We start from the raw sequence: 15,059 nt of genomic DNA on the forward strand, positions 1-15,059 counted from the left end.
TCTCGGAACTATCTAGGGGCGGGAAGCACACTCTCTCCTCGGAATCCGGGGCTACTAGTTCATAATCCCTCTCAGACTCTCTATTTTCACATATGCTACAGTGCCTACGGAACCTAGCTAAATACTCAGAATCTACCACAGAAGGGACTTTTAGAGGAAGAGGGTCTACCCAACCAAGACCACTTGGAATCTTGGTCGACATCGCTTGAAGAACCTTTCGAGACATAAAATTCTTACCTACAAAGAAGAATACAACAGCAAGCAAAAATCACATAAAGAAGACAGCAAAAAAACCCATTCAGCAAAACCCGAAACAAAAAATGCCAGAGAACGAAAAAGAGCCCCCCCCATATGCAACCAAACAACGGCGGCGCCTCTTTTTGGGGCAACCCAGGCATAAAGGGAAAAAGAAACATGGGAACAAACCTGGAAGAAAGAAAACGAAGGCGAAGAGCTCCGAGGCAAGGAGAACGAAACGGCGACGCAGAAGAAACCCCGGAAAGACACACGGAAAGATTCGGGGAAGAAGAACAAAGAGAGAGAAGAAGCGGTGCTCGAAAAAAGGAGATGGCAAAAATTAGAAAAACAGGAAGGGAGCAGAATAAACGAAGAAAAAGGAAGGGAGCAAATAAATAATGCCTTCACAGAGCACGAACGGAAATCGAGGAGAAACGGTAAAATGCAATAAATGCAGGAACGGCCATTTTTGAAATTTGAAAAACTACTATGCCCGAGCTCGACCTCCCAAAAAGGACGAACTCGGGCAGGGGCACTGTTCATACCCTGACCGGGCTCCTCCAAACTCGGTCAGTTTATAAAAGGTCCGACCTCGTCATAAGGCTCACGCCTAAAGGTCGGACCTCGGACGAATAAAGCAAGGGAAGGCCCATCAAAAGGAACGCAGCCCAAACCTAAAGGCCGAAAAGGCCTAGCGAAGGCGGTTCCACAAAGATAGGGATAAAACTCCCGAAAGATAAGATAAGATAAGAATATCTTATCCAGGGAAGATCATGGCCAACTACTATAAATACACTGGAGCATCCAGGTATGGCATTCATTCCACATTCTACATACATCTGCTTGAACCCATGCTAACTTAAGCATCGGAGTGTCATTGCAGGTACAACCACCAACCACTCCGCATATCAAAGCTCGGGTCCCTGAACCCCCACCTCGGGCCTCTCCAGACGACCGAGCTACACGTTTCAGGTAACCCTCGGAACAGTTACAATCTAAGTTTGGTGTTGCCCTGCAACAACTTGTTCTCAATCTTTTTGGATGATTGCATCAAATCAAAAATGAAAGTGACACACCAAGATTCTAAGTTTGGTGTGCCACTTATTTTCTATGCAATTTATTCAAGCAACACTACTTGTCTGCATAATCATAATGCCTCTGCAGTTTTATTTGTCTCTTTTAATTTGACACTTTTTCATTCTGCTTTCTTTAGTCATTTTTTTTTCAGTTTTTAAATGCTTTTATTTTAGTTTGCTTAGTAACTGTGTTTGTTAATACATTACCAAGAGAGCTTTATTCATGGCAAATCTTGGCTTGGTGATTGTATTCAACAAATAACAGTTTCTCTTGCTTAGTTTTAATTCAAATAAAGTGACATATGGTTGCATTCTAAGTTTGGTGTTGCTATGCAACAAAATTTGGTTCCAATTCTTACAAGATACTTGCATTAATTCCAAGTGAAAGTGTCCCACTAAGTTTGGTGTGCCACTTATCTTTTACGCAATGTATTGTGCACACCTTCTTATCTATGCAATCAAAATGTCTCTGTCTCTTGTGCCTTGATTATTATCTTTAATTTTGCTTGCTTAGAACACATGTACTACTAACTTTTCATTGTGTAAGACATTCATGATCCATCTTAGCCCCATAGCCGTTGTTCTAATTGTTGCTTGAGGATGAGCAAGCATTTTGAGTTGGCAAGGGAAAGAGGAAGAATGGGAGGAAAACGACAACAATAGAGAAGATGAACTAAAAGGTTGTAAAGTTCCTTTTCCTCTCATTTGTTTCAAGCACTATAAACTGCATGATTGTCTTTACCTTCTCTGTATGCATGTGTGTATGAAAAGGCATAGTTTGATTTCTAAATTGCAACATGGTGCTATGTCATTATGATTACCAACTTGAGTTTTGTGAATTCAAAAGCAACAAAGTATCATGATCATAAACAAACAAGGCATTAAAGAAGATATTAGCATGTGCATAAAGGTATTGGAAAGCTAGTATGTTTGATTGTTGCTTAATTGCATTGGATTTTATTTAATTGAAGTTTTCATCTAGGACATTTTGTGAAATCTTTTAAAATCATGAAAACCTTGAAAGCAAATGCAAAATAAAGCAAGAAAAGAAAAAGGGAAAGAATGAGAAAGCTGAAGGCTCTGAGTACCAATGGCAATTTATTTGTTAAGTGCTTGTGGTGTTTATGTATCAAGCCAAATGCTTGAAAACAAAACACTTAGAAGTCAAGGCTAGGCTCAAAGTGCAAAAGCACTCCCTCAAAGCTCAAGGCTCTGAGCATCAATGATTCGAGAGTCAAGAAAAGAAAAGAAAAATGAGCTTAATGAAGTCATCTAATCAAATGCTTGTGGTGCTTATGTATCAAGTGGTAATACTTGAAAACAAAGCATTTAGAAGTCGTAGCTTTGTTATCAACTCATGGGGCAAAGCACCCAAAAGGAGAAGCTAATAAGAAAATCAAAAGCTTGCTTCAAGGAAGAAATATAAAAGAAAGATTTCATAAATTGAGCTAGATGGAAGCATCAATCATTTACATTTCTTTTGTGATTGTAGCATGCGTAGAAAACTAGCTTACCATGAACATTGAGTTGCTATTCTTCTTGCCTTGGATTGTCAATCTTTATTGCATGATTCTTTTCTTGCTTGGGGACAAGCAAGGTTTAAGTTTGGTGTTGTGATGACATGTCACCATGTCATGTTTTTCTATGCTTTTTCATACAAGAAATTTATGATTAATGCTTAAATATTGCATTCTTTGGTGCTTAAATGGTACATTTCTTTGATCTTTTGATTTGATAAACTTTGTAGGAAATAAGAAGAAAAAGAAGCAAAAAGAGCACAAAATAAGCTAAAAAGAAGAAAAGAGGAATTTTGGGCACACTTTGGAGGCTTAGGCCACACTTCTAAAAGCGTGACCCATGACCAAATCAAGGAAGAAAAGCGTGGCCCAAAGGAAGAAAAGCGTGGCTCAAAACAAGGAGGAAGAGAGGACAAAAACTTTTGGGTGAAAAGTTAGCCTCAAAGTTAGACCCCTAACTTGGAGGCTAACGTGAGAATTGGAAAATCACCCAGGGCTACTCCACGTTTGCGCCAACGTTAGCCCCCTAACTTGGAGGCTAACGTTGGCATGAAAAATTTGTCCCAGGGGCTACTCACGTTTGCGCCAACGTTAGCCCCCTAACTTTGGGGCTAACGTTGGCGCCACACACCACAACAGCTTGAAGGGGTATACTTCCAACAAGAATAACTTGAGCTACAGAGCTCCAAATGAGGTGATTCAAGAAGCATTGGAAAGTAGGAATCAAGAGCTTTCCACGCATATATGGCACTGCATGGTGGACACTAAAATTGAGGGAGAAAACTGCCCCGCAATGTGCATAAACGAACATGGTGGCAACCTGCAGTGAGGCCAACTGACCTCTGCACCTTCAAAGGAATATAACTCGAGCTGTAGAGCTCCAAATAATGTGCTCCCAACGGCATTAGAAAGTAGACATCTAGGGCTTTCTAACAATGTATAATAGTATGGGGTGGACAATACATTTGAGCCTCCAGAACTGGCGTTTTCGCCAACGTTTGAGGGCTAACGTTACCTCAAACGCTGCACACCAAAGCCAGCGACCATACCCTCTTCAAATGATCATAACTTGAGTTGTAGATGTCCAATTGAAGTGATTCCAAGTGGGTTAGAAAGCTGACATACAGAGCTTTCCAACCATATATGATAGTTTATATTGGGCATAAAATTGGCAACATGACAAGAGGACAAAGTTGGCCCCATAAATGTGCATAAGGGAGGCCAACGTTAGGGTCAAAGTTAGACCCCTAACGTTGGCACCAACGTTCATACCAGCAAGATTTGTGGGCTGCTATGAAAAGTTGGAGCCAAAGTTAGACCCCTAACGTTAGCTCCAACTTTTGGTCCAACTTTTGCAAACTCAACCCGGTTCAATTCGGTTCCTCTTCAAACTCCAAGAGCAATCAACCAAGGCCTTTATCAACCCAATTCCATCAAGAGCAAGGGCCCAAATGATCATCACTCAAAGGCACAAGAAATAGATAAAATAGGAATTTTATTTAACTGTAATTTGTTTTTAATTTCATTTTCATTTTGTAAAGCCTATATAAGGCATCATTTTCATATTTGTGAAGAGGCTGGCTCCACTAGGGAGCATTAGGAGTAGTAGTAGAGAGCTCTCTCTTTAATTTTCTTTTCTTTGTTTTTGAATCTTAGGTGGAGAATTGAAGGTGTTCTGTTTCATTCTCCCTCTGAGATTTCTCTCTGCTTTATTTACTGCTTAATTGAATCTAATTTTCTGTTAATTGTTCTTCATCTACTCTTGCTGCACTTTACATTTCTCTAATTTCTTTGCAATTGCTCTTGTTGGATCTAGGAAGGCATTGAGATCTAGACTTGGTTATCTAGTCTCTTGGGTCCTGAGATCTGAATTCCAATTTTTCATTCTCTGTTTAATGCTTTTCATGTTTATTTACGTTTCTGTTTTTTTGATCCGATTCAATCAAGTCATATTCCAATCTTCTAATTGTTGCAATTTACTTTTCCTTGTTTAAATTCTGCAAATCCAATTCCCAATTCCCTTTACAATTTCATGCAATTTATAATTCTTGCAATTTAAGATTCTTGCAATTTACATTTCTTGCTCTTTAAGTTACTTGCCAATTTACATTCTGCAACTTTAAATCCATTGACCTTTACTTCCTGTTGGTTACAATTTCACACAATTCACATAAATGTTAGCTTGACTAAACTAATCACCCACTAAATTTGCTTGATCCATCAATCCCTGTGGGATCGACCTCACTCACGTGAGTTATTATTACTTGATGCGACCCGGTGCACTTGCCGGTTAGATTGGTGTTGTTTTGGGAGAGATTCTTGTCTCCACCAAAATATACTCATCAATGGCTAGCCCCCAAACGTGATCAATAGTCTCCTAAGATGAATAATAGAATGAAACCGAGACCAAAGATGTAACGTGGTCAAAAGACACTGAATACAATAGTAAAATGTCCTATTTATATTAGACTAGCTACTAGGGTTTACAAAAGTAAGTAATTGATGCAGAAATCTACTTCCGGGGCCCACTTGGTGTGTGCTTGGACTGAGCTTGAGCTTTACACGTGCAGAGAATTCTTTTGGAGTTGAACGCCAAGTTGTAACGTGTTTTTGGCGTTCAACTCTGGTTCGTGAAATGTTTCTGGCGTTTGACTATAGAATGCAGCATGGAACTGGAGTTGAGCACCAGTTTATGTCATCTAATCACGAATATAGTATAGACTATTATATATTGCTGGAAAGTTCTGGATGTCTACTTTCCAACACCATTGAGAGCGCGCCATTTAGATTTCTGGATCTCCAGAAAATCCATTTCGAGTGCAGGGAGGTCAGAATCCAACAGCATCAGCAGTCCTTTGTCAGCCCTTTTATCAGAGTTTTGCTCAGGTCCCTCAATTTCAGCCAGAAATTACCTGAAATCACAGAAAAACACACAAACTCATAGTAAAGTTCAGAAATGTGAATTTAGCATAAAAACTAATGAAAACATCCCTAAAAGTAGCTAGATTATACTAAAAACTACCTAAAAACAATGCCAAAAAGCGTATAAATTATCCGTTCATCAGCTTGCCAAAAGAACTAATTCACTAATTTTTGAAAAGGGTAGTGAATTCTGGTCATCAAGTTTTATGGTGCCGTTGCCGGGGATTGGCTTAAATTTGACAGTGATTATTGTTCATACCCTGACCGAGGTCCTCTAACTCGGCAAATCCGCAAGAGGTCCGACCTTGTCCTAAAGTTCACACAAGATCGGACCTCGGACAAAAGAGCAAGGAAGGTCCATCAAAAGGAACGCAGCCCAAAACCTAAAGGCCGAAAAGGCCTAGGAAAGGCGGTTCCACAAAGATAGAGATAAGACTCCCAAAGATAAGATAAGATAAGAATATCTTATCCAGGGGAGATCACCGCCAACTACTATAAATACACTGGAGCACCCAGGTATGGCATACATTCCAAATCTACACATATCTGCTTGGACCCATGCTAACTTAAGCATCGGAGTGTCATTGCAGGTACAACCACCAACCGTCCGGCATATCAAGCTCGGGTCACCGGACCCCCACCTCGGGCCTCTCCAGACGACCGAGCTGCACGTTTCAGGCAAACCCTCGGAACATTGGCGCCGTTGCCAGGGACCTGGAAGTCATCCCTCTACCATGGCGGACAACCCTCTCAACGATGAGCGCGCTACTTCTGAACAAGAGGACGAAATTGACACCGGAGAACGACCGGACAGCCCTCTATCGCCACGTACTCCAGGAGGAAACAAACAGAATCGCCCAAAAACATCACCCCCAAACAAGGATCCACAAAATTCCGAAAGAGAGAAGAACTCGGAAATTCTAGAAGCAGTCCGGGCACAACAAGACCGACTAAAACAACTCGAAGAAGACATAAAGAAACAGAAAGAAACTGAACAAGATCTGAGAAGGGAGACTCGAAAGCACAGAGAATTAGAAGAAAAACTGCGGAAAATAGAGGCCAACCTGAAAGACCGGACAGAACGCAGCACCACCACCGAAGACAACCATGATCCCTTCACGCGAGAGATCATGAAGGAGAAGGTACCGCGAAACTTCAAACCACCCGATATGGACCTCTACGACGGCACCACCGATCCAAGTCATCACCTCAGCAACTTCAGAAGCAGAATGTACCTAGTCGACGCCTCCGACGCGATTCGGTGCAAAGCCTTTCCCACCACTCTCACCAAGTCAGCCATGAAGTGGTTCGACAACCTGCCACCAAGATCAATCACCAGCTTCGAAGACTTAACCAAAAAATTCCTAACAAGATTCTCTATTCAAAAGGACAAGACAAAACATGCCCCCAGTCTACTCGGGATCAAACAAGGTAACCAAGAAACTCTCCGAGAATACATGGAGCGATTCAACAAAGCCTGCCTGGACATACAACACTTGCCCACTGAAGCAGCCATCATGGGACTAGCAAACGGCCTAAAAGAGGGACCGTTTAGCCAATCCCTATCCAAACGATACCCGACCTCCCTATACGAGGTGCAGGAGCGGGCAGAAAAATATATCAACATGGAAGAAACCTCCCAGCTAAGAGACTCTTCTAGGAAGGAATCAACCTACCCGCTCCGAGATCGGGATCGGGAACAGAAGAAAAAAGAAGAACCCAACTCGGACAAGCCACGGAAGTACCACAACTACACCCCCCTCCGAGTCTCGCTGGTAGACGTCTACAGAGAAGTATGCCACACCGAAAAGATCCCACCACCCCGACCGCTAAAACGTAAGAAAGCAGGGAGAGATCGGTCCGAATACTGTGAATATCACAAGCTCTACGGTCATTCTACTAACGACTGCTACGACCTAAAAAATGTTATAGAAAAGCTAGCCAGAGAGGGAAAACTCGACAGATACATAGCAGAGAAAGGAGAAGAGACCAGGAAGAGAAGGCGGGGAAACAACGAAGATCGGGCCGAACAAACCCCACAAACCCCTGAAAGACATGTTCACATGATAAATGGAGGTTTTGCAGGCGGAGGAACATCCAAATCCTCGCGAAAAAGACACCTCAAAGAAATTTATCACGTCCGAGAAGACGGTCCCCCGCCCGAATTACCCACTATCTCATTTACCCGAGAAGATGCTCAAGGGATAACTCCCGGACACGACGATCCAATGGTAATCACCATTATCCTAGCAAACGCCAACTTACATCGAACCCTGATTGACCAGGGAAGCTCAGCAGATATCCTGTTCAAAACGGCCTTCGACAAGCTCGGACTTGAAGAAAAAGAACTAAAGGCCTATCCCACTGACCTATTTGGACTAGGGGATACTCCGATCCATCCCTTAGGATACATCTCGCTACACACTACCTTTGGGAGAGGCGAGCAATCTAAAACATTAAGCATCGACTACATTATAGTCGACGTCACTTCAGCATACAATGCCCTCATTGGGCGACCAACCCTAAACAGACTGGCAGCTATAGTCTCGACCCCACACCTCTGTATGAAGTTCCCTACCGCAAAAGGAATCGCTACCCTAAAAGGCGACCAAAAACTAGCGCGGCGATGCTACAACGAAAGCCTGAGCCTAAAAGGGAAGGAGGTCAACACGATAGAACTCGGACGAGTTCAGTTCCGAGAAGATCTTCGGCCACAACCAGAAGGAGAAACCGAAAAAGTCCAGATTGGGAACACACCTGAAAAAATAACAAACATAGGAGCAAACCTCGAAACGGGCCTAAAAGAGGAACTCATAACCCTCTTAAGGGAGAATTCCGACCTCTTCGCCTGGAAAGCCTCCGACATGCCAGGCATAAGCCCCGACCTGATGTGCCATAAGCTATCAGTCTACCCGGGATCCCGACCTGTCCAACAAAGACGCCGGAAGCTCGGACCCGAGCGCATGCAAGCAATAGAAGAACAAGTACAAGCACTGCTAGATGCAGGGTTCATTAGGGAAGTAAAATACCCCCTATGGCTCGCAAACGTGGTCCTGGTAAAAAAGCCCAACGGAAAATGGAGGATGTGCGTCGATTACACGGATCTCAACAAAGCTTGCCCCAAAGACCCATATCCACTACCAAACATCGACGCCTTAGTAGACGCAGCCTCAGGCTATAGATATCTCTCCTTCATGGACGCATACTCGGGATACAATCAAATCCCGATGTACGGACCCGACCAAGAAAAGACCTCGTTCATAACCCCAAGGGCAAACTACTGCTACGTAGTAATGCCCTTCGGGCTGAAGAACGCAGGAGCAACCTACCAGAGGCTAATGAACAGAGTGTTCTCCGAGCACATCGGACTACAGCTAGAGGTGTACGTCGACGACATGCTGGTGAAAACACAAGAGGACAGAAACTTGCTGACCGACCTCGCCAGTGTTTTCGGCACCCTCAGAAAGCACAACATGAGACTTAACCCGACAAAGTGCACCTTCGCCGCAGAAGCCGGAAAGTTCTTAGGCTTCATGCTAACTCAAAGGGGCATCGAAGCAAACCCGGACAAATGCCAAGCGGTACTCAATATGAGGAGCCCAACGTGTGTCAAGGAAGTACAACAACTGAATGGAAGGCTAGCCACACTATCAAGATTCTTGGCAGGATCAGCAATAAAGTCACTACCTCTCTACTCACTCCTAAAGAAAGGGAAACCCTTCTCATGGACCCCGGAGTGCGAAAAAGCCTTTCAAGAATTCAAGGAATTCCTCGGGCAGCCACCAATCCTAACCCGACCTTTAAAAGGAGAAGAACTCGTACTATACCTCTCGGTTGGAAATCGAGCAGTCGCTTCAGCGTTAATACGAGAAAATGACCGAGGACAACACCCCATATACTTTGTAAGCAAGGCACTACAAGGGGCCGAATTAAACTATCAGAAGATAGAAAAATTCGCCTACACCCTAGTGTTCACAGCTCGGAGGCTCCGTCCCTACTTTCAAACCCACACCATCAAAGTCCGGACGAACCAACCCTTGAGACACATCCTCCAAAAAACAGACCTGGCAGGACGAATACTGCAATGGGCGGTGGAACTGTCCGAGTTCGACCTCCACTATGAAACCCGGACTGTCATAAAATCTCAGTATCTAGCCGACTTCATCGCAGAATACACTGAGACCCCTGGAACCCCACTCTCATGGAACCTGTATGTCGACGGGTCCTCAAACAAAACTGGAAGCGGAGCCGGGGTTATACTCGAAAGCGACTAAGGAACGCGGATAGAACTATCCCTAAAATTCGAGTTCCAGGCTTCGAACAACCAAGCCGAATACGAGGCCCTACTAGCAGGTCTAAAGCTAGCCGAAGAGGTCGGAGCCCAGAAAATCACGATCTTCAGCGACTCCCAGGTCGTCACATCACAAGTAAATGGAAGCTACCAGGCCAAAGACCCAACTATGAAAAAATACCTGGACCAAACACAGGCGCAATTACGCCACTTTTCAGAGATACAGATTCAGCACATACCTCGGGAACAAAACGCCCGGGCAGACGCCCTCTCAAAGCTTGCCAGCACCAAGCCCGGAAGCAACAACAGAAGTCTCCTCCAGGAAACCTTACAATCTCCCTCCGTGCTAAGAGAGGAAGAAACGCTGAATATATCCAACCAACAGCAAGGATGGATGACCCCCATACTCAACTACCTAAAGTCGGGAACTCTCCCCGCCGAAAGAAAGGAAGCTAAAAGACTCACGAAAGACGCCCAGAATTATACACTAATTCACGACGTATTATACAGAAGAGGATTCTCAAACCCCCTCCTTAGGTGCGTCCCGACCTCAGAAACAAAGAGCGTCCTCGAAGAAGTCCACGGAGGCATGTGTGGGAACCACCTCGGAGCTCGGGCATTATCCAAGAAAGTAGTCCGAGCCGGATTCTACTGGCCGACCTTGTAAAGAGACGCAACGGAATTTGTGAAAATATGCCCCCCCTGCCAAAAACAGGCCAATTTTCACAAGGCACCACCCAAAGACCTTATCAGCATCACCGCACCATGGCCCTTCGCAAAATGGGGACTTGACCTACTCGGCCCGTTCCCCCAAGGACCGGGGCAAGTCAAATACCTCATAGTAGGGGTCGACTACTTCACAAAGTGGATCGAAGCTGAACCCTTAGCCACCATCACGGCTCAGAAAAGCCGCAAATTCCTATACAAAAACATCGTCACAAGGTTCGGAGTCCCCTACTCCATCACAACAGACAATGGAACACAGTTCACAGACACAAGTTTTCAGAACTTGGTGGCCGAACTAAAAATCAAACAGCAATTCACCTCAGTCGAGCACCCACAAGCCAATGGACAAGCAGAGGCTGCAAATAAAGTCATCTTGGCCGGGTTAAAACGAAGACTCAAAGAGGCCAAAGGGGCATGGGCCGAGGAGCTCCCCAGGTGCTATGGCATATCGGACAACTCCACACTCTACAACGGGAGAATCGCCATTCCGACTAGCTTATGGGATGGAGGCAATGATTCCTATCGAAATAGATGAAGGGTCACCTAGAACCATCTTCAACAACGAAAAAGGTAACCCGCAGGCACAAAGGGAAGAACTCGACCTCCTCCCCGAGGTCCGAGAAAGAGCTCGGATCCGAGAAGAAGCCTTAAAACGGCGAACGGCCCTCAGATACAATCAGAAAGTAATAAAACGAAGCTTCTCCATTCACGACCTGATTCTAATCCGAAATGACATCGGAACACAAAAGTCGGGAGAAGGAAAGCTAGCTGCAAATTGGAAAGGGCCCTACAAGGTAACAGAAGTCTTAGGAACAGGCTATTACAAAGTATCTGACCTAAAAGGCAATGAGTTGCCCAGGGCCTGGCGCGCCTGTAATCTAAGACGATACTACAGCTAGAAAAAGATAACCCGAGGTGTACTCTTTTTCCCTACAAGGGTTTTTTAATGAGACACCCGGTAAAGTAAAGCACCCGACCTAGTCAAGGGTAAACACTCTGTAAATATTCTTTCTTTTTTAATACTAATCAAATTTTTCTATTTTCTTTTCTTCTTCCTCGTGATGAAACAAATCCTGAAAAGTACCCCGCCAAGGCGCATTAATTTATGCTCGGCAAAACGCAAAAAATCATTGCCAAAAGACCACACAAGGTCGGCAAAGATAAAGCGACGAGGTTCAAATTAATGTGAGAAGTTATAAAGCAACTCTGAAAAGGCTCAAAAAGCCAAATAAAAAGAGATTACAAAAATAACTTAAAAGGCCGACCAACGACAAGGTTGGACCCAACAAAGGGAAGTACTCGACCGCCCTACCCGAGGTCCGAGAAAAAGCTCGGATCCGAGAAAGAAGCCTCAAAACGGCGAAAACAAAGATTTCGAAAACGCTTACTAAAAAGTTGCTATACAAAAGCAACTAAAAAGTACAAGCAAAAAAACGAAATCAAAAGGAAAAAACAAAATTTCGAAGAAAAAACGCTTACTAAAAAGTTGCTATACAAAAGCAACTAAAAAGTACAAGCGAAAAAACGAAATCAAAAGGAAAAAACAAAGTTTCGAAGAAAAAGCGCTAGCTAAAAGGTTGTTATCCAAAAACAACTAAAAAGCATAAAGCGGAGCTAAAAGTCAAAACGCGAACAAACACCGCATAATAAGCTAAAAAAGTTACTACAAGTAGCTAATAGCAAAAAGGTGTTCAAAGCATCTAAAAAAAGAGCCCACAGGCCGGGCAAAAAACCAAAGATAAAAGGATTACAGGGAACCAAGACCCTTCCCGGACTCCACATCGGCAGAAGGCTGCGGAGGAAACATAGAAATCGGGACAGCATTGACGGCACCATCATCTCGGTTTAAAACCTCCACATCAGGTCCCTCCTCGGCCAAAGGTAAAGTCGGGTCCGCAACCGGAACTTTAGGGTCAGACACCGGAACCTCATCCTCGTTGGGAGCAAGAACAATCTTTCCCTCCACAACAACATTATCCGTACTGAATAAACTCAGATCCAGGTCAGGAGCAAGAACCCGGACCTGAGCTTTTAAATTCTCAAACATAGCATCCATACCCTTAGCCACATGTCCTTCTAACTCGTAAAAATCATCCTGAGCGGATTGCAACCTCTCCTTTGTCTCCACAAGCTCGGCATATGTCCGAGTATAGCTCTCCTTCGCCGCCTTCGCCATTTCCTCAGATGCATTCGCTGCCGCCACAGCCGCGGTAGCTTTAGCTTTCTCCTTCTCCAAAGATGCCTCCAGCTCAGCAATCCTAGCAGCCTTCAGCTCACTAATCCTCTCGAACTCAGACTGAGCCTTCTTAAGTCGGGAACTGGTCGCACCAAGGGGGGATTTCTTGAACTCTCGGGCAATAGCGGCGTGAAGACTAGCCATCCGGACACAGCTCCGCGCCATATACTGAAAATGGTGCTCCATAGACACATCATCAGTAGAAATAAAGGTCTGAGGGAGAATATGCTGTTCAACCCAACCAAGAGCATCAAAATCCTCATCATTAAAACCGGCAAGCTCTTGAGAGGTCTTCTGCTTCTTGGGAGGAGGACCCGAGGACGAAGGAGGAGAAGAGGTAGCAGGTCCAGAGGTCGGAGGATCTTGATTTATAGGTCGGAACTGGGGAGTAGGAATAGTCTTCGACCGAGTAGTGACACCCACAGTAGTCTTCTTCGGAGAAGATCGGGCAGAAGCCTCCACAGCCTCGATATTTCGAGCAGCCACAGACTTCTTCGTCCGACGAAGGTACTTCATGGAATCCGCCTGAGAAGACATCTCTGCAGAAATAAAAGAAAAGGATTACCACAACAGAAATTCCACCAAAACAAGCAAAGCCAAAATACTAAAAAAGATGAAATCTCGGAGAGGTCGGGAACTACCTAACTCGGAACGGAGAAGGCTTGGATCTCCCAACATTTTCTTCGTGTCCAAGTGAGGTGCCCGACCCCATAAACTGCTTACCACCCACAAAAGCCTGCTCCACCTCATCTAGATTCTCAAAGGTATACTTAGTAGACACTACATTCTCCTGCCAACAAAGAGGAAAAGAAGGCTCCCCACTCTCATCTAGAAAGAAAGGTCGGACGTCTCCAGTAGCCCGGACCTTGAAATAAAAGTTCTTAAAATCATGAAAAGACTCATCATACAGGGTACAAAACTTCCTTCCCTGGTTAGCCCTAAAAGAGACCCAAGATACCTTTCCTCCACCCGACCCGGGCTTCGTCAACACAAACAAATAGGAAAAAAGAGAAATAGAGGGAGCAACGCCCAAAAACTGACACAAAAGTTGAAACAGCTTTAAAAACGCCCAAGAATTTGGATGGAGCTGCGTAGGAGCAAGATTACAAGACCACAAAACCTCGGACTCCAGATCGGTAAAGGGAAGTCGGACACTCAGCTTAGAGAAAAAACAATCATAAGCATAAAAGAAGAGCTTCTCGGAACTATCTAGGGGCGGGAAGCACACTCTCTCCTCGGAATCTGGGGCTACTAGTTCATAATCCCTCTCAGACTCTCTGTTTTCACATATGCTACAATGCCTACGGAAGCTAACTAAATACTCAGAATCTACCACAGAAGGGACTTTTAGAGGAAGAGGGTCTACCCAATCAAGACTGATGACAAGTCATCATATACCCATTTTTCAAGCTAATTTCACTTGTTTTGTTAGCATTTATGCACTTTCTTGCATCCTAAGTTAGTGATTTGGAGTGAAAATGCATAACTTCTCTAAATCAAGCAACCACTATGAAATTAATGATAAATCATGAGGTTTAAGCTAATTTTAATTGCATTTTAATTGATTTATAAGCCTCTTGAATTTAGTGATGCTTTGAGTGGTTGTTTTGGTTTATTTTAGGTGAAGAAAAGAAAAGAAAATGGAAAGCGTGGCATAAAAAGTGTAGCCAAAGAAAGAAAAGCGTGGCCGAATCAAGAGGAGGCGTGCCGCATTATAATGGGGAAGCAACCTTGCCCTCCACAAGGGCAGAATGCCCTCTAGGAGGGCAGCATCAAGTAACCAAACCAAGACAAGGCAACCTTGCCCTGCCCACTCCAAGGGCAGAGCACAAAATGGTGCCTTGGAGCCAAGAGAAGCAAACTCTGCCCTGCCCTTGTGGAGAGCAGGATCGGGCACCTCAAGGAAAGAAATCCAAGGAAAAATAGCTCCCATGCATGCCACAAGGTTCGAACCAAGAACCATGAGGAAGCCAAGCCTTGAGACACACTAGCGTGCCAAGAAACCAAGAAAATAATTAGCGTGCCTGCCTCCGCCCAGTTTCAAACACGGGCCA

The sequence above is a fragment of the Arachis stenosperma genome, chromosome 4 (genome assembly GCF_014773155.1).
Source record: "Arachis stenosperma cultivar V10309 chromosome 4, arast.V10309.gnm1.PFL2, whole genome shotgun sequence".
Classification (NCBI taxonomy): Eukaryota; Viridiplantae; Streptophyta; class Magnoliopsida; order Fabales; family Fabaceae; genus Arachis; species Arachis stenosperma.